At 39.7% G+C, this 16,297-nt stretch overlaps 1 protein-coding gene across 35 annotated transcripts in view; it reads right to left on the reverse strand.

Moving 5' to 3' along the window:
- Positions 1-16,297, reverse strand: part of BBX (BBX high mobility group box domain containing) — a 263,097-nt gene that overhangs the window by 152,114 nt on the left and 94,686 nt on the right. For 23 of the 35 annotated variants that reach the window (XM_023623822.2, XM_023623825.2, XM_023623823.2 and 20 more), the window contains one exon: positions 4,230-4,303. The exons of 6 other annotated variants lie outside the window; for them this stretch is intronic. The gene's annotated coding sequence lies outside the window, so the exon portion shown is untranslated. Of the gene's footprint in view, positions 1-4,022; positions 4,304-16,297 lie in introns of those variants that run through there. 6 more of the 35 variants (XM_070242866.1, XM_070242879.1, XM_070242883.1 and 3 more) reach the window with 2 other exon arrangements.

A 16,297-nucleotide genomic window follows, 5' to 3' on the forward strand; every position in this document is an offset into this window, starting at 1 on the left:
TATAAAGAACTCATACATCTCAACAACAAAAAAACTAACAACCCAATTAAAAAATGGGCAAAAGATCTGAACACGACATTTCTCCAAGGAAGATATATAGATGGCCAACAGGCACATGAAAAGACGTTCAAAATGCACATCAAAACTACGAGATATCACCTCACTCCCATTAGAATGGCTATAATTAACAACAAGAAACAAGCATTGGAGAGGATGTGGCGAGAAGGGAACTCTCATACACTGCTGGTGGGAATGCAAACTGGTGCAGCCACTATGGAAAACAGTATGGAGATTCCTTGAAAAATTAAGAATAGAACTACCATACGATCGAGCTGTTCCACTGCTGGGTACTTTTCCAAAGAACATGAAAACACGAATGCATAAAGATACACGCACCCCTATGTTCACTGCAGCATTATTCACCACAGCCAAGACTTGGAAGCAACCTAGGCACCCATCAAGGGACGAAACGATAAAGATGATGTGGTATTTATACACCATGGAATACTACTCAACCATAAGAAACGATGAAACCCAGCCATGTGTGACAACATGGATGGACCTTGAGGGTACTATGCAAAGTGAAATAAGTCAGAGGGAGAAAGTCAAATACCATATGATCTCGCTCATAAGTAGAAGATAAAAACAACAACAAAGAATCGCACAGAGACAGAGATTGGATTGGTGGTTACCAGAGAGGAAGGGTGGAGGGACAAGGGCAAAAGGGGTGATTAGGAACGTGTGTATGTGCTGATGGACTGTAATTAGTCTTTGGGTAGTGAACATGATGTAATCTACACAGAAATCGAAATATAATGATGTACACCTGAAATTTATATAATGTTATATACCAATGTTACCATAATAAAAATAAAAATAAGTAAAATGAAATATTTTAAAAGCTGAAAGCAAAAAAACACTACCATTTTTTGAGTGTTTCCCATGTGCCAGGCACTTGACATAATCACCTCATTTAATTATCACAACCCCACAAGATAGAGATCATTATTCCATATTAAGATGAGAAAACAAAGTTTCAGTGAGGTTAAATAATTGCCCCAACTCTTTGAATTAAAAAGTGCCAGAACTAGGATTATGCCTAAGTGTCTCTGCATCCACAGCTGTCTAAGAATGTTCCTTTTCCCTAGTCTTGAGGAACTACGAACTATCAAACTAAGCATTGTTTATACACTCCTAGATTTTTAAATCATCTTAATCCACACAGGTCTGGCAGCAATCTTTTATTATAGGTCTGGTAGCAACGCTTTATAATACCTGTGGGATTATTCAAACCAATATTGGCTGAGGAGTTCTATATGCCTAGGGATTTTCTAGAAGGCTTAGGAGACAATAATGCAATGTCACTGTATAGTGAATATGACCCCAGGTGGAGTACTTTTTTTTTTTTTTAAAGATTGGCACATGGGCTAACAACTGTTGCCAATCTTTTTTTTTTTTCTGCTTTATCTCCCCAAACCCCCCCTGTACATAGTTGTATATCTTAGTTGCAGGTCATTCTAGTCGTGGGATGTGGGATGCCGCCTCAATGTGGCCTGACGAGCGGTGCCATGTCCGCCTCCAGGATCCGAACCCTGGGTCGCTGCAGCGGAGCGCGCAAACCCAACCACTCGGCCACGGAGCCGGCCCCCCAGGTGGAGTACTTTAGAAAACTCCTGGGATACACTTGTTAACCTCCCTACAGTGTCTGCATTCTTTCGCTCAATAATCATTCTTAAAATTGATCTTTTTTCTGTTTTTTTTTTTTAAAGATTGGCGCCTGAGCTAATATCTGTTGTCAATCGTTTTTTTTCTTCTTCTTCTTCTCCCCAAAGCCCCCCAGTACCTAGTTGTATATTCTAGTTGTGAGTGCCTCTGGTTCTGCTATGTGGGACACCACCTCAGCATGGCCTGATGAGCGGTGCTAGGTCCACACCCAGGATCTGAACCGGAGAAACCCTGGGCCGCTGAAGTGGACCGTACAAACTTAACCACTCGGCCACGGGGCCTGCCCCCAAATTAATCTTAAGTAGAGGCATTTGGCTACCATTACACAGTAAAATTATTATGTTACTATTGGAAAAAGCAAAGTTCCCATTTTCTCATTCCCTTTCAAATCAAATTAGATAATATTTGGTAAAGTTCTGTAACCAGTTATACATAGGTAAGAAATTATTATGAAAATGATATTCCCTTCTCTACCTCTGTATGCAAACTGCAGAGGGTCAAGTCTGCAGTAATTTTCATTCATTTCAGTTTTAAGAGCCACAGTTCCACCATCATTCCTCTCTCCTTCTGTCTAAGACTTGTGCATCCCAGAGAGGTTGCTCCTTCAGCTTTGGTCCAGGAACAAAGACAACACGGAGCACAGTGGCAGCAGACTCAGCAAGATCATGAACACGAGCGAGAAACTTTTACTGCTATAAACTACTAAGAAGTGGGGACTCTGGGTAATGAAACATAACTTTGCCTATGCTGCGTGATATGGCATGTTTTCTAGATTTAGTGGACCCTGGCATCCTTTTGCCACATAACACCTTCCAGGATTACGCCTGGTTTTTTATGGCATCTTTTCTATTTCTTGGCTAGAAGTATACAGTATTAGCCATCTTCAATTAAGCTTCTTAAATCTTAACAGCAATTTGAATTTGTCAATTTTGGTTACAGTCGATAAACAATATTTTAGTGAAAGAATCTAATTAACATTCAGAAATCACAGCTCAGATGGCTACTTAAGTCAAGACTGCTATGCTAACGGTGACTAACGATTTAGTTTTCTGAACACGTCAGATTAAGTGTCCTGCTTTACTTTCTACTTATGTATTCAGATCTAGCAAATTTAACAAAGAAAATACCGCCACAAATTTAATTTTCTTTAAAACTCACTATGCTCAACTCCCCTTTGGATTAGCTATTGAGAACATATTTGAAATTTCACTATCGATATTTCAATATTCTATAGTCTATTCTGCTGATCCAGTGAAACCACCATCAACTGTATGCTAACTGCCATTCTTAAATCCAGAATCTGTATTTCTAACTTAACTCTGCCTTACCAGCACAGAGAGGAGGGAAAATGATAACTAAATCTCAATCTTCTCACGGACATTAAGATTTTGTTGGTGTTTAAATATCCACATAAATACACACTCAAGCCAAACTGCATACATTTTTACTGTGTGTACAATCTTAGGCAATGGCATTCAGAAGAATGGTTCACAGGCCTTATATGTATGCTTGCATCATAAAAGCAACATTCAGCCATATACTCACTAAAAGAAGAAGGCAGACAGATATTCTAGACCGATTTCATAAGCTAACCAAAATACTTAAAAACAGAAAGGATTGAAGCTTAATTTTCAGTTCATCAGAAAACTAAAGAATAAGTTCATGTCCTGAAAACTGCAACTAAACAATATTTACTATATTTTTTCATTTTAATTTACATCAAATTCCTTGGTTTTACAAGTCATCAGTTCACAGATTTTTATTCCCAGATGGAGAAAATTCTGCATGTAAGGAGTCATTATTAAAATCAATCTTAAAATAGTGTCGCATTTTAAAACCATTAAAAAAATTTTTTCCTAAAGAAACAGCTTTGAAATAGCTTATGTACAGGAGGACAGAGTTACAGTATCTGTGAGTTTCAGAGTTTGATATAATTTGTCACGTATATATTTTACAATCTCAACTTTTTCTTCATTGGGTGGTTTTCATATTCAAAATAGTTTCATGACGTTGCTATATACACCTCTATTATTTTTAATACGGACAAAACAAAACAAAACCAGCCATAATGCTTTGATACCGATTAACTTTTCAGTTTAAGCCAAAGGCAGTACAAAAAACAACTTTTGGGGAACAGGCCAATTTAACATTTATTTACGTGTATAACCTCTAGATATTTTCAGGACTTAAATAAATCGACTTTTCACCAACAATATATTACTGTGGAGAAACAAACCAAACGTTTTGAAAGAGTTAATTTTTAAAAATTCATGATTTTAAAGGAAAATATAACTTACTGGGTGATGGAGATTACAATGTCGCTTTAAATAGTAATAATAAAATTGACAAGAAAAAATACACAATTATCACACTTCCCTGATCAACAGGGAAGGTGAACCCATCAAACGGGAAGAAGTTGAGACCAGCTCCGCCAGCACATAGCTTGTGACTGTTTCACCGCCGCCAGGTCAGTAAGTCAGATGCACCCCCAGTGCCTCTCTTACCTGTCAAGTCAAGGCTTTCCATTGTGATTTCAATGGAACATCAGAATTTCCAGCCTCTGTGATGCAGCAGGATTCTGTGAAAGACCCAGAGCAAAGCGGTTAAAATGGTGAGCCATGAAGGCCTTTCAAACAAGGTTGACACTTACGGTCCTTTAGCAAAATAATCCGCCCCCCAAACAAATTAACAGCCAAACACTCAAAACCAGGCAAATTCTTAAAAACCCCTATGCCAACACTATTTACAGAAAGTGGCCTAAAGTGTTCATTGTCAACTTTAACAAAAAGTCACTAAAATTATACATTCAATGGGAATTGTAAGATTAAAGTTACAAAGAATTATAGGCAATCATTTCTCAGTTTTTTGGCTAAAATCAAGTGCAGAATGACAGTCAAATCCCCCGGAAAAACATAACGCTAAATTGACATTTTGGCTAAATTCCAGTCATTTACTTATTTCTTTTTTGAGAACGAGCACTATTTACTCGGAGCCTGCTACGGCAAAGGAGTCAGCCACCAGCACCTGAGCTTGGCAGACACTCAAAGGCAGAGACGTGGGAAAGTTTTGTTTTTTTTTTTAATTCAAATTATTTTAAATGACTGGCCCAACCCAACCAGATAAACTATGGTTTGGGTATTAATATCTTAAAATTTATCTTTTATATGTTTTAACGATAACGCATGAAGCAAGGTTTTTTTTTTTTAATAGATGGGGATTGCGGGAGACACACAAATAGAGAAAAACCGTTACCAAAAAATTACTTTCTAGCTACAAGTGGTGAAGGAAATATAGGACAGAGGATGAAAATCAGCATAAGGGTGTCCACACAAATGAAAAGGAACATTTTACATTAATAATACTGCAAACACAGACCTGCAACTACATTGTATCATTTTTAAGAATTAAATTATTTCAGTTTCTACGTGGGACACATTCATTTAGTGTCTGGTGTGCTTCAGTACTAACGCTAAGGTCACACGCAACTAAGACAGACCATTTCCTGCTCCCTTCAGATCATCACAAGAGATCCCTTTGCCACCAGCAGGCTATAACACACTCTAGACATCGGGTGTCACTCACTGACTTACGGCTTTATCAATACGATTAGTCATTTTATGGCTTGGCTGAAGTTTTTTTGCCCTATCAGTCACTGCGATATGCAAGAACCGGCTCTCACACACTCAATATCAAACGTGTGTGACGATTCATGTGAGTAATCCTATCTCAAATCAGATGACTCAGTTGTCACCCAGCGCTACTGAAGAAAACAAGAGCTGGAAAGAATGAATAAAATATTAAATGGTCTCATGCGGCTTCAAACAAGATAACAGTCATTCATCCATACTTTTTAAAACAAGGGTATGGATAAAAGTATAAATCCAGATCTTGGAAACAAACTACAAAGAACACATATGAATACCTTTTTTTTTTTTTGAGGAAGATTAGCCCTGAGCTGACATCTGCTGCCAATCCTCCTCTTTTTGCTGAGGAAGACTGGCCCTGAGCTAACATCCATGCCCATCTTCCTCTGCTTTATGTGGAATGCCTACCACAGCATGGCTTGCCAAGCAGTGCCATGTCTGCACCCAGGATCCGAACTGGCAAACCCTGGGCCGCCTAAGCAGAACGTGTGAACTTAACCGCTGCACCACCAGGCTGGCCCACATATGAATACTTTTAAGTTAAGTGACTATGTTTTTACTAAGGAAGCGTACAATTCCAAAAACTGACTCAATAATGGTGTAAAAGTCTACTCTTAATTATCATAAAATAGGCGACTAACATTATTAAAAATGTTTTTTAAGAAAATCACATAGACTATTTCATGTATTTACTCACATACTTTGTCTTCATATAAATCCATAAAAACCAGTATAGAGAAGAACCATTAAAATAAATGAGTAAAAATCATGAAGTAAATAAATAATTATAAATCATTGTCAGGTAAATAAATTGCTGTAAACTAAAAAAATAAATAAAATTCGTACTGCCAAAATTGGGATAGGAGAGTCCACCACTAATTTTTAACAGTGTGGGTTTAATTCTTATTTTGATTTAAAGATTTGCTTACTTTTTAAGAAGTGAGCACATGCTACGAGAGAAATAAAATATGCTAATACATCCTATATACAGAGCTTCTAAGAGCTCAAGAATAAACTCTCACAAATCTTCAGGTACCTTTATAGATTTGTTTCTATATCAGATATATACCCCAAAATAGACCATAACTACACCTTATTCTGATTACTGTTTAATAATTTATCAATTGTGATACAACTATGGATAAAGTGAGGAGGGAGGGGAGAGAGGCTGGCTCTGCCATGGCCAACATGGGTTTAAAAACTCACAGGATAACGAATAAATTGTGCTGGACTTAACTAAGACAGAGGCCAGGGACTCAGCCTCAGAGCAGAGGGCAATCTCAAGGCTGAAGGTGCTGCCTGAGACAGGCTCCTTTTGAGTTCTCTGATGGCAAACTCAGAGACTCCAGGTTGTATCTGGCTATTACAAATGGCCACGTGAGCAGCCTCAGCAAATCAGTTTCAGCATAAGCTGTTCCACATTTAAGTTACAAGCACTTCAGAACGTGTTCCGATCTGATTGATGGAAATGGGCGGTGTGTGATGTGTCAGAGGGACAGGTGGGCAAGCAGGGGGAGAAGCCTCAAGTGTGAATACGTCCTGCAGAATGGCGCCTTGAATGCACCCTTGGACCAAAGCCAGCGCAGATTTCGTCTGAGCCACCGTCTGTGTTCAGGTCCCACTTTAGCTTCCTCTCAGCTCTCACTCTCACCATCAATAGGGCCTTGGAGTCCTGATTGCCCATGATGCAGCTCCACAGCCGCATTAAGAACCAGTTCCCTTTCCCTTTGCAAGCCTCTGCTTCCCACCTATGACACTGCCTCCCACAGGAGGCACACCGGGCCAGGCCTGAGCCGGCACAGCTCAGCATTCCCTCTGAGAAGCTTCATCATGGCCGGTGGGAGAGCTACCTATTAGACATCTATTATTTACCTCTTACCACAAACAGGGCATCTGACTTGGCATCTGAAAAACCTATCTTAAAGAGCTGGCCTGAGCAAGCACTGAAATATCCCTAAGCTACTGGCGTTCTGGCACAGCTGACACATTGCCCCTTGGGGTGCTATGTTTTGAAAAGCTTATTAAAGGTGAGGCGCCACTTCTTACAATGAGCAGACTCCCAATTAGTGCTAATGTCCAGTATAACATTCAAAGGCACATCATGGCAAAATCCCCTTCGATGCCAACACGGTGTGTTTTGCACCCTGATGTCACTACCACCTAGTCAGTGCAGAAGGGACTCCAAGGCAACCATGCTGTCCACTTACACGGAAGAGTATTTAATCCCCATGAATGACTGCTTTTCTGATGTTTTCATCAATTCTCTGGGTAAAAGATTAAGCTTTAACTAACTCATTTTCATACATAACCCTAATTCAATCAAGCTCAATAAAAGTCATTCTGGACTGCAATTATTTGCTAAAGAACAATTACATTCAAATGAAAAAAAAAATTGCCGGGCATGATACAATGCACGGTACAGATGCCTCTCCATTGACGGAGCCAGAAACAACCATAGAAACAGTCAAACTGCTAGAAAAGATATTAGATTTTTTTCCTCATCCTCCTGAAAATAGAATACTCATGCTTTTACACCTGAAGAAAACAAAATGGAGAACCCAAGAAAGCAAATTTTAAAATGACCATTTTCAATTACGTTTATGGTTTGAAAGAGGCTGCATTTCTAATTTAAGAGTCAGCACGACCTATGAGAGCCAAAACAAGTCCAGGTCACAAATAACAGTCTTAATATCCACTTTCTCACGAAATCTTCCCCTGGCTTTCTCCCTTGTCCTAACAATGTGTATTCCAATCTCTACTTTACAACGCAAGTTCTCCTCAAAGATTTTTCCTGTCTTAAAACTACTTATTCACATTTATACAAGTCTTATATTTTCAACTCACTCTTTTATATACTACATGTTTACAAATAAAACAAATTTTATAAATAAACTTAAATACAAACTCCAAGCTCTTACTTTTATGTAATATACTATATTTGTGGTCAAAAACATTCTCATTGATGTAACTAAAGCCTTCCCTGTCGTATGTGTACGTGAATTCCCCCACCGACTCCACTCTACTCTATGTTCCTTTAATCTCCTTAACAGCAGCATCAGGCACAGTATACAATAAGATAGTACTGAAAACGCACGTGAGTTGTTATGCAATTTTGGCCAGTGAATTCCACACCCCAGCACTGTGGTGCGCCACAGGCCAAAGGATGCTTTTCCTAGAAATGATCAGTTGGCAGTCTGACTTCCAGTTAAATCGTCTGTTGAAATAAAATATCTTCACATAGACAAAGATAACTGCAGGGGGAGATAAACATGTATATATATATATATGCTTTTTAACAAAAGTGTTGTCTTTATTCCTACTTTATATTGTCACTGACAGTACAGAAAGTATAAAAAATACTTTACGACAAAAAGTATGACAATATAAAGTAGGAATAAAGACAACACTTTTGTTAAAATCATCCACCTGCCTGTCTCTATAGTTGAAGCTTAAACCACAGCTATTTCACAGGCATTTTTGGCCAGGCACCAATCTTTAAGAGAAATTACAAGAGTCAGCTATATTGAGAACGGAAATCTCTTAAAAGAAAATGCAAATCTGAAGCACCTCTTCGTCACTTTCCCACCGCCACCCCTGCATTTCCTTATGCTCCAGAGCCTTTCAGTTAAGAAACCTTAAACACAGTAATAAAAGCAAAACAAGTCTTGAGTTCCCAGATACTAACAGTCGACCAACGTGACTGCTCAGTCAGCAAAGATTTGTCTAGCTGTTTGGACTTTCCAGCAAGGTGTCAGAAAACTCTAGCATTCATTGTTTAACACGCACCTATAACAGCAGTACTCAATGTTGACCAATTATAAAATTATGCTGTGAAAAATACTTACTACCTATCTATATGCCAACGGTACAGAGATGCAAATGATATAACCTTTCACAGTTTGAGAGATTACTAAGAAGCTGCTATGCATTAATACTGCAAAAGGTATTCTAAGAGTTGCTGTTTTCTGGAAGCTGATGATCTAGTTGGGTAAGAGCACACACACACACACACACACACACACACACACACACACACAAGTTACATAATAACAGAGAAAAATGTAGAACGTCAAAATGATAAGCAAAGAATTCAGAGAGAGTCATAATGCCCAAGGGGATCTTTATGGAGGAGACAAATAAAGCTGGAACTTGAAGCACGGGTGACACAGAAAGAGAGGATGGAGGAGGGTGTTGCAGGCACAGGCACAGCACGAGCGGAGGTTCAATACCGGACGAAGCATGCTGGAAGGGACAGGAGGCAGATCTCGTTGAAGAGAACCGTTCCCATCAGGAAGTGGAACATAAAATGTGGGCAAACGAGAAAGTGATACAATTTGCTTTTTTCTCTCCATAGCCTCACAAACAGCAGAGTATAGTTAGCAGCATGGTGTTCCCCAAAGCGGACTGACCTTAGGGCCAAACCCCACCTCCGCCATTCACTTCCCTGCAATTTTGGGTGAATCCCTGAGACGCTCTGAGCCTCCATTCCTCAGCTGCAAAATCGACATCACCATCCCCACACCTCTAAAGGCTGCCTTAAATTATTAGGAGATATTATAAACACAAAGGGGGTGGCATACAGTAAGTGCTCAGTAGATGTTAGTAATCTCACTAGAGTTAAAACTAAGTGGTAGAAAAGTATTTAACAAAGTTACAGGGTGAACACACTGAAGCGTGCCTTGAATATTCTCAGCATCTGGATGGTAAGTGAATTGCTCGTTTTGCAAATGGTGTTTCACTGTAGATTCTGTTTTATTTAGGTTGGTTTTAACATGTTTGATTCTGACAGTCCAAGCAACCACTTTTTACTCCTCCCAATTCCGAGGTACATTAGCTGACTTGATAATATGGCTACATCATTATAATGCTCATCTGCCACAAGACTGTTGTTTCAGGGACCATGGTGGAACCATGAGCTTCTGCAGTTTCCATGAGCAGGGGCGGAAAGTGAGGAGGCGTTCGTCCAGTCAGATGGTTTGGCAGGGAGGCCCTGAAAGCCTCTTTTATACTCCTGTGGACTGTACAAATGTGCCTTTGACCTTCTCAGGCACGGGAAATTGCACATTTAAGGCAGAAGGAGTTTCACTTCCAGGAAGGGTATAAAAACACTCCTGCCAGCAGCTGCCTCAGGAATACCGACGGGGATCCCCCAGGCACCTTGGGAGACTCACTGCTTCCACCGAGCCACTGAGCCCTGCGAGGGGTAATCCCAGCCCGTGGGCCCTCCCACCCACGCGTTTCGTGGGCTAGCCCAAGCAAAGCCTGGCCTGCACACTTCAGGAATTAGCCCGAACCTTCAGGGAGGGGTCCTGAGAAGGAAACCCACGGGAGGAACCTCAGGACCACCCTGTCCTTTGAGGAAGGAAAGGGTTCCTTTAGCTGCTTTCACATCAGCAATAATTCACAATGTACAGAAAAACCACACTCTTAAACAACTTACTCCAAAGCCATTTCATAAAAAAAGGAAGTTACTCATCAGCAATTTACATAATTTTAAATGGAAGGTATTCTGTTCTGAGAAGTAAAGGATACTAGTCTTTCCCTTTTTTCCTTTATTAAGTTGCACAAAGGTAATTTAAAGAAACATAAACACAAATGTAAAATTGCCATCGAAAAGCACATTTCTACTAAAATTTTTATTAAATAGAAATATTTTATTAATATTAAAATAAAATATAAAAATATTTTATTAAAAAACTAAAAGAAAACTGTACTAATCCAGAAAGAGTCCCTGTGCCTTTAGTGTGTGCCTAATGTATATCCAGCAAATAATGTAGCAGCAGAAAGGCTCCTGCTCCTGAGACGGTAATTGCAAGAATATTCCTCACATGAAGACACAAAAGAGTCTGCTCAAAAGTGAGCCACGCTAAGTGTCAACACGCTCCCTTCTGAAGTTATTTATTCACAAAGCAGTTATTCCTGGGACGAACAATACTACACAGTAACGAGCGATTTTCAATCAGAAAGATCCAGAAAACTTTCCTTAGCGGGAAACAGGGATGTGCAATCACAGAATTTCCATAGCCGAAACCAAGACAGACCCAAAACAGTGAAGGGATTGGACAAACGGCATTCAGCTCTTTGTGACTGAGTGCAGACTATACCCCAGGTCTCCATGGGGCTTCTCCCATCCCTCCACACTGCTGGCCTGGACGGCTCAGTGTCACTCCCCACTAGACATTCCATTAAATCACGGAATCGCAGAGGGTTGGCGGCAGATGAGAGTGACAGGCGATTCAGGTCAACCCCTTTGACCACACAGCAAACTAGACGCAGAGCTCAGCCAGACCCCAGGGCTCCCGTGGCAGGTCAGTGCCCCTGCCCCACAGCACACTGCTCTTCCAGGCCAGCACTACTCAAGGGAGCTGCAGCCTGCTGTCCACAGACCAGCAGGAGGCCACCCCAGGCTACTTAGGGTCCCTACTCTTCTCGTGGTCTTCACAGCAGCAGTGTTCACCTGGAGAAGGATCATAGGAAAAGGGGATCCCTTTTCCCTCTCAGGGTTAAGTCCAAGAATGCTGCTTGCCTCTAGAACACTTTCCCCTTTCTAGTCTGAAGGCAGAGAAGGACACTTTTTAGTTGTAGAAGTGGTATGCCAAATATTTCTTTAGGTTTCTAAACATTCTCATAAATACCTTGGAGTAAAAAGTTCACGTTGGTTTACGTGTGTAGGGGAAGGGAGTATATGGGCACCGTACTTTCCACTCAATTTTGCTGTGAACCTAAAACTGCTCTAAAAAATAAAGTTTATTAATTTTTTAAAAAGCTAACGTCAATTAGCTTCATTCTAATTATTCACTTATATACTGACTGGAGAATGACAAGCCATTGCCAGTTGAGAATATATAAACGGTAATTCTCCCTTAAATGCTCACTCCCACTAGAAACACCTAGTACCAATTAAAATTACCTCCTCCAGTAAAACTAAGCATGTGTCCTACAACCACCATCTCTGTTCAACAGGAATGCTCCGCTGGTCACTAATCCTCCACACATGACCTCTGCATGAGTTGCCACCGCTCCTATGGCAGTCAATATTTAAAGTAATATAAAATATTTGGTTCTAATTAAGCCAATTCAAAATATCAAGGGAAATACTCTCCAAGTATTCCCATTGGTAGACTAAGGTTTATCCTTTGTCACTAATTCCAGAAGAGACCCTCAGAGCTCAGTGTGACCCCACCCCTGGAACCAACAATCACATGGCATACAAGGTGAGCAATGAAAGGCGTGTCCTGGAGCGGCCTGAGTGACAGCTTAACAGCCACGGTGCGGAATACTGCTGATTGGTATTTTGAAACTTTACCTGTTTTATAATTAACAAAATCAGATTTTGTCACCTTTCGAGTTAAAAAGGAAACTCCCTGGAGAAGCCTTATTTAAATGGGAGAATAATCAGCCATAAAAGAGTTATTTTTCTATACAGAAAATAACAGACATAGATGTTTTCGCCTGCCCAGCATACATGTATCTCCCATTTTCTGGTAAAAGTACTTTGATTTGGGGGAAAATACTCCTTGTGCACAGTCCACGTACCTCGAGTGGGACTGGCCTAACGTACCCAGGCTTCAGGGATAATCTCTCCCGGGCTCGGTCAGTCAGCTCCTTCCGTTTTCCTGGATGCTGCAGCTGACTGAGGAAGGGGGATGAAACCTAAATCGCGGCATAGCACACACAATAAATAACAGCTATGTGATGCTGTAATAATATTAGTGCCTAAAGAGAGAGGAGAAGAGAAATTGGAATGGTGTGCAGTTTTGTTGTAATAAGAGAAAACGAACATGAAAGTATGGAACCACATGCGTACCCCCTGAAAAGAAATGAAACAGAGTACTGATTTATTTTATTTTCTTTCAAATCCTAATTTCAACAAATTTATTCGAAATTCTGGGCACATCATGACATTCAATAAGTCAAGATGTTTAAATTTTCAATCTGTACTCCTGTAACAACAATTTCTCTTTCAATTTATATTCCCTATAAAGAGAAGTTTCAGGTTTCAACAAAAACACTGGAAAATTGGCTGATGTTAATCTGACTTCTAACACCAATTCTCAGGGCATTTCTACTGTCTCGAAATTTGTTATGTATGCTGTTATACTTAAGGAGATGATGGCACACAATTCACTCTCCATGCCTGAAATTATATTTTTTCTTAGATTTAGGAGGAGGAGAAAAAAAAACATGCAATAGGTGGGAAAACAGTGTTTTGCTTTGGTGAGAGTTACCACACATATTTCCAGAAAAAACGTTAACTAATTTTTGAAGAATTAAAAAAGTAAAATATAATTACACCAAAACTATTCTGAACATAATTTTTTAAAGGGAATCTTCTTTGTAACTTGAGTTACTTTTATAGATAGTAATAGTCATAAAGAACCAAAGAGTTGGGTATCATATATTGTATTGGAAATTACTTTCTTCACTAAATCTCTCATATCAGCTTACTTGACCCAGGCCTCCTGCATAAAAGTTGAACATATCTATGTGTTCACACATGAACATACACCCACAGCCAAAAACCTCAACTTCAAAGTGCTAAGTTCTATGGTTACTCAGATTCCAGAGAGTGCTAGTTATAATTTAAAAGCAAGAACACAAGTACTTATTTCTTACTTTGGCGGTAAGATGGACAGAAAGAAAGGAGTATCATTTAAACGTAAATTCAGACCTAGGATGTATTTCCAAACAGCTACACCAACAGGCTTTTACAGTGTTCTGGGAATGTCAAAGACAGTTTTGAGAACACGGTTACAACTGAACTTCAATTATTCTATTTTGGGGGTGCACAGCAGCAGAAAGAAGAGTAACCCATTTCAGATTCTGACACTGGCATGTGGTTCCTAGTCTTCAATGAATCCAGCCAGCATGAAGAGTTTCATATAATGAATTCTGGGGAGTCTTCAAGATACAGTCTAAGATACAGACTTGAATAGACTTGAAATTCAAGTCGATTTGTTTATAGTAAAATCTGCAACACAGTTCAGCACTGTTGCTAACAAGATAATTTTAAGTAACTCATTAGGTTCCCTTTATCCCATACTCCACCCCCATTCCCCTTCCTCCTTCCAAAGCAACCATTTTAATGTGCTTACTGAGTATTTTGAATGTGTGCTAATTTTACAGAGAACTGAGAATAGCACATCACATAAACAGAGGTGGAGGAGAAGACAGATGCTATTACGAGGGAAATCTCTTTTGTTGAAGTTTCAATATGAGAACTCAAATAACACTTTTCTTCTGTTTATTTCCTGAGCTACGTTTTTTTCTCAGGGCAAAACGGAGCTGAAGATTCAACTCTCTGCCTGCCCCACCTTCACCACCACCTTGAACTTGGGTCACTTAACTCTTGCTAAAGACGATGGTGGGAATAGGGGCAGGAAGAGAGGAGGAGTTGGTACGGCTAATGTAAACCTGAAAATACCCAACATAATACGATACATCTTTCGGAGACTGCAAAGCAGCTGCAAGTGATAAAATCTAAATTTCCTTGTATAACGTTCCAAGAAACATCATAGTTTCTGTCCCATGAAGACTCAACTCTACTCAGCAAAGAGTCTCAACAAACATACAGAACTGTTTACGTGTGACAGAAAGATTTAAAATTAGAAAAAGAAAAGTACTATAGAATTGGTCCTAAGCAAAATTAAAGCTGAGGTTTGGTGTCCTCAAACTTTCTTCACAAATCTTCTCCACTCCCCCAAAGACCCCTCACCCCACCACAGGTACCAGTGGGTTTCACCCTCCCATCTCCACATCAAAACCTACTTTTACATGAATGATGGAGCACGTGTACAATATTAATTGGGGAATAAAATATGCGTGCTCAACAGGCATTACATCTAAGTAAAACATCGCTAACTGTGGAGTAATGAGTAGGTAACATGAAAGCACACCCACAGATTTATAAGTAAGCATCATCTTTATCTGTTTATTTCACTAAAAGGTAACACGTTTAGTCGAAACTGAAAGCAGGCAATAGGAGATATCTACCTTAATTGAAATTCAAGTAAAACGACACACTGATACGAGTCCACATTGTGAAGTATTCAAAAAGAGATTGGACTTAGTAGAACCACATTGTCTAGCAAGAGGGGATAACAGTCTGTCTGTATCAGGTGAGGACAGAAAGAACTCCAAGTGCCTCGAGACCAGATCACTCAGTACAGACAGGGGCTAAGCAAACCAGCTGGGGGCAGAATGGTTGGAAGAAATGAAAATGTTCCTCTGGAAAAGAAGAAGTGCTGTTTTCATATCCTTTTAGGGTCTTATAAGGAAGAGGCATCAGAAATAATTTTATAGGGTGGTTTCAGAGTTTAAAACTGGAATCAATTAACAGATGTTTCTAGGAGGCAGTTTGGGGTGTTCAGTTTGAGGAAATGCTTTCTAACCATCAGATCTGTCCAAAAACGAAGTGAGTTCCTCTTGGCTATTTCTGCATCATTGGAGACGTTCAAGCAGAAACTCTAGGAGTTATGGTTATAAGGATTCGTGCAGGGCACTGAGGGCTGATCTCTAAGCCTTACAGAGTCTAAGATCCAAACATTTCAAGATTCTCTAGCTTTCTGAAATCAAAGCAAATGAGAGCTGGAAACAACGAGGCTGGGAATCCATCCTGCCCAACAGCCATGGTGCCCGCAACCACAGCTCTATCCGCTTGCTCCATCTGCCAAAAGTGCTAGTGCAGTAATATCTCAGAGAAAGTTTGGGTTATTTGTACTTTAAATCACAATGAATGCTAGTATTGGTCAAGTCATTTAAGGGAACTGATCAACGCGAGTTTCTAATTAAAGGATAGTACAGATCTTTTCACATAATCAAAAGATTTAACATTAATACAATTCAATTATGACCTACTAAGCTTATACTCATATTGTTACACTGAATTGAAACTGGACCAATATAAGAAATTCCAAATAAATAGCATT

Source organism: Equus caballus, chromosome 19, assembly GCF_041296265.1.
Source record: "Equus caballus isolate H_3958 breed thoroughbred chromosome 19, TB-T2T, whole genome shotgun sequence".
In the NCBI taxonomy this organism is placed as follows: Eukaryota; Metazoa; Chordata; class Mammalia; order Perissodactyla; family Equidae; genus Equus; species Equus caballus.